General features: G+C 36.9%; 1 protein-coding gene across 1 annotated transcript in view; it reads right to left on the bottom strand.

Moving 5' to 3' along the window:
• Nucleotides 1–4,460: 4,460 nt before the first annotated feature.
• Nucleotides 4,461–4,791, bottom strand: part of erbin (erbb2 interacting protein) — a 158,783-nt gene continuing 158,452 nt past the window's right edge. The window contains exon 15 of the transcript XR_012385941.1: nucleotides 4,461–4,532. The gene's annotated coding sequence lies outside the window, so the exon portion shown is untranslated. The remainder of the gene's footprint in view (nucleotides 4,533–4,791) is intronic.

Raw genomic sequence — 4,791 nt, 5'->3', positions numbered from 1 at the left:
CCTATTTTACTGCTTTTACAAGATGTAAGATCAGCATTTGGTGTCTCCAGATTGTGTCTGTGAAGCTTCAGCTAAAAATACCCATCAAATTATTTATTATAGCCTCCAGAATCTGCTCATTTTGGTGTCTTAAGTATGGTGTTGCTGTTTTTGTTGCCTGTGACTTTAAATGCAAATGAGCTGCTTCTCCCCGCCCACCGTTCCCATGTGTCTGCTTCTCATCATGCATTACGTCAGATAAACAGCAGTCAGTGACAGAGATGGATGCAGATGAAGCTTGAATACAGCTCATTAGTCAATAATATCAGGTAAGTTTATTTGATGTATTTGCGGTGAATTTTATTCAAGCCTTTCTGAAATGAGTCTCACATATTATTACTATTGTAGCGATTAAGAGTTCGATTTTTCTATCTTTATTACAAACATGCTGTGTTTTAAACTTAGAAAAGTTACAGAGAGTTGGAACAAATATTTTAAAGCCAGTTTATTTGTGAAACGAATGTTCTGTGGACGTGTTAACAGTTCATGTTATTATAGATACATAAATTTTTTTGGGGGGGAACTACAGTCCTACGTCACATAGCGGTGGGCCTCAAAATCGCTGGGATTTGAGTGCTATTTTAACTTCAGGAAATGTAAAAAAAGAAACTTGAGTTTTTATCACTCCAATTTGCACACAGTGCTGTCCAAACAGCTTACTAAAGTGGATTTTCATCATCGGTGTTCTTTAACTGAGATTAAGGCAAGAACATCTTTTCATGCATCATAATTTCTCAGTTCTCATATCTGTATACTGATTTTTTTTCATGAAATCTCCTTTTATATTAGCATGTTCAAACATTTTAGAAATGTAAAACCAGTATTTATTTCTGGAATCAGTCACATGAGCAAGAGTAATTATTTCAGTGAAGAGTTTTATGCTAAAAGCATGGTGTGTACCTGAAAAGAGTACAAAAAAAAAAAACAGCCTCGATCGTTTAACGTCAATTTGATAAACGAGAATCACGAAACAAAAAAAAAGTAGCAATGCTTTAAATGACTTGAAAGTGGCACATTATAGCTACAGTATAGACAATCATCATACCCCTTTGAAATAACTTTGACTTTGTCATACAGCCTCGAATCAAATCACTTATCCAGGCTTTGATATTGTGTTTGTAGTTTCATCTGCTAACCTGTGCCTTTCTACAACTTTATCCCGAAGATCTTGTGAAAGCAGGGTTTAATGTGAGTAGATTTTCACAGGGAATTATGATTTTTCTGTAAGCACTTTAGACAACAATGTCACCTTAAACTAATGGTTAGTGAAGTGATATGGTGTTTAAAAAACTTTCGACTAGACGCTTTAACAATGTGGCCCTCTAGCGGTCAAGAAGAGGAACAGCTTCCCAAAACTCATTAATGTCTTTTAAAAACGACATGAATTATGATCGGCTGCGATTTAACCCCTTTAACAGCCACATCTATATTCGAATTCAAGCTTAAAAGTTATATGTATCCATATGATATAGTTTGTTAATTTTACTTCAGAGTTTGAAAAAACATATGTACAGAAGATAGTCACCTATGGCACAGACGTCAAAGGGTTAATATAGGAGACATTTTGCTGTAAAACTTCACATTTTCGTTCCCATTTGCCGTTAACGTTTTAGTTAGGGAGGAGTCTGAGGTCACGTGATTTAGTCACTGGATTCTAATAAGCCCCGCCCCAGTTTAGGTTGTCAGGTTTCCTGTATTATTAGATATTTAAGTGATTTTGGGCTACTCCTTTACACAGAGGGGTTTTTGTGTCTTAAAAGTTTTGTAAATCACATTAAAATAATTTTATTTTCATTCCTTCATTTCTTTTCAGCTTAGTCCTTGATCAGGGGTCGCCACAGCCGTACAGCAGATGCTCATTCAGCAACCCATCACTGGGAAGATTTTGACCATGGCTACATGCATAAATGCAATGAGTTGCTGCCATGTGATTGGCTAATTGGACATTTGCATTAACGAGCAGTTGGACAGGTGTCCCAAATAAAAAATAACACATTACATATGTAATTCTTTGCTTCAAGGCCATTAAATACACAGTCATGTGCCTGTTTTTAGCTACTACTTTGCTTCAAGTCAAGGTTTATGTTTTGATTCTTGTTATAGCTGTTAGCTTTATGCTTTATAGCACCACAATGAAGACTTTTATAAAGTCTTATAAATTTCTTGCCATAGGTTGAAAGTTTAAAGTGGAAAAATGTTTAGAAGCACTGCTGCTCAGAAATGTGGACAGCCACTACCAGTAGTGTTTTTTAATCAAAAGTAGTCCAAAACATTTTTATTAGTAGGAGAATATAAATTGGGCAGTATTTAAATAAAATCCTCCCAGTGCTGGGTTGCTGCTGAAAAGGCATCTGTACGGCTGTGGCGACCCCTGATTAATAAAGGGACTTAGCTAAAAAGAAAATGAAGGAATGAAGTTGTAATTTTAATGTGATTTATTAAACATTTAAGACACAAAACTTCCTCTGTGTAATGAACTATCACTTAAATATCTTATAATACAGCAAACCAGACAACCCTGATCAAGTTGGATATGGGCGGGGTTTATTAGAAGTGAGTGCCTATATCACGTGACCTCAGACTCCGCCCTAACGAAAACGTTAACGGCAAATGGGAACGAAAATGTGAAGTTTTACAGCAAAATGTCTCCTATATTAACCCTTTAACGTCTGTGCCACAGGTGACTATCTTCTGTACAAATTTGTTTGTCAAACCCTGAAAAAAATTAACAAACTATATCATATGGATACATATAACTTTTAAGCTTGAATTCGATTATAGATGTGGCTGTTTAAGGGGTTAAAACGCAGCCGATCGTAATTCATGTCGTTTTTAAAAGCCCTTTCATGAGTTTTGGGAAGCTGTTCCTCTTGTTGACCGCTAGAGGACAACATTGTTAAAGCTTCTAGTCATGAACCCGTTTTTTTAAAACCATATCACTTTAACCAAATCAATTTTATTGTCACATCATCAGCAGCACGTGTGCTATGATGAGTGAAAAGCTTGGGTGCTGGATCCAGACAATGCAAAATACAACAACATACAACTATTAGTTTAAGGTGACATTTATGTAGTGACATCAGAAACATATATGTGTTTCTGAAACACATATATTCATATGTGAATATGTTTTATTGTCTATAGTGCCTAAAAAAAAATCTGAAAATCTATACTCACATTACACCCTGCTTTCACAAGACCTGTGGGATACAGTTGTTAAGGCACAGGTTAGGAGAAGAAACTACAAACACAACTTTCTGGATAAGTGATTTGCTTTGAGGCTGTATGACAAATAGTCATCATTTCAAAGGGGTATGATTATTTTCTCAATTTCTGCTGTGATATTCGGATGGTAGGGTCAGAATTTGGCATCGACAACATGAAAGCATGGATCCATTCTGCCTTGTATTAACGGTTCAGGCTGCTGCTGGTGTTGTAATGGTGTGGGTAATATTTTCTTGGCACACTTTGAGCTCATTAGTACCAATTGAGCATCGTGTCAACGCCACAGCCTACCTGAGTATGGTTGCTACTTCCAGCGGGATAACGCACCGTCATAAAGTGCAAATCATCTCAGACTGGTTTCTTGAACATGACAATGAGTTCACTGTACTCAGATGGCCTCCACAATCATCAGACCAATAGAGCACCTTTGGGATGTGGTGGAACGGGAGATTCACATCAAGGATGTGCAGCCGACAAATCTGCAGAAACTGCATGATGCTATCAAAATCCATAGTTTATTTCCACTACCTTGTTGAATCGATGCCACAAAGGATTAAGGCAGCTGCCTTGATCAAAAGGAGACAACCTGGTACTAGTAAGATGTACCTAATAAAGTGAGAGGGTGCTCGCTGCAGAGCCATTTGAGGAGAGGTGAGCTCCAGAGAGGGGGAGCATGAGCTGTCGCTCCTCCTCCTGTAAGCTGTTTTAATGCGTACACCAACCCCACCCCTAACCCTACCCCCAGTGACATCACTCGTAGAAGAAGTGCAAAAAAGGTGGAGCTCAAGCTTAAGCTCCCCCTCTCTGGAGCTCACCTCTCCTCAAATGGCTCTGCAGCGAGCACCACTTGAATAAAGTAGCCAGTAAGTGTGTATTATGTGCACACGTACATACATTTAAAAAAAGTTGGGACTAATGTAAACATTAGCACATGCAGTTGAGCAAGCTCAATATTTACAGATTATCAGTAGGGCCAGATAAAATCTGCGGACATATTTTGCCATTTCTGCGCAGAATTTTGGTAAAAATGTGATTTTTTGCAGACTTTTTTTGAGAGTATCATAACTAAAACCCTAACACACGAAATGAAAAGTGATATCTTTTTAACTTGCATTTAATGTTTACAATGCAAATCCAATTTGATTCACTTTATTTGGTAAATAAAAGCAAGTCTTCTATAAAATATCTCTACTAAACGACAGAAAATATGAATTTACAAACTGTATTGGGAATAAATCAATTGAACATTTTCAAAGTAGTCAAAATTACTGAATAAATATGAATTGACACACATTTACACAATAAACAGAATCAATGATGGGCTAAAAATCTGCAGAATCCAGAGAGCACATCAGATTCCATGTGGGCCTAGTTATCAGCCTTGCAAAAGTTTACTAATTACAGGAGAATAAAAACAAAAACAGTCTGTACTGTTGCTGATTTTGATAGAGATCTGGCAACCTTCATCAATCATTCAGTTAGTAATATCACAAACATAAATCAGAACTTTAGAACAAACAACCAGAA

Source organism: Danio rerio, chromosome 10, assembly GCF_049306965.1.
Source record: "Danio rerio strain Tuebingen ecotype United States chromosome 10, GRCz12tu, whole genome shotgun sequence".
Lineage (NCBI taxonomy): Eukaryota > Metazoa > Chordata > Actinopteri > Cypriniformes > Danionidae > Danio > Danio rerio.
This window is presented reverse-complemented; position numbering and strand designations above follow the sequence as displayed.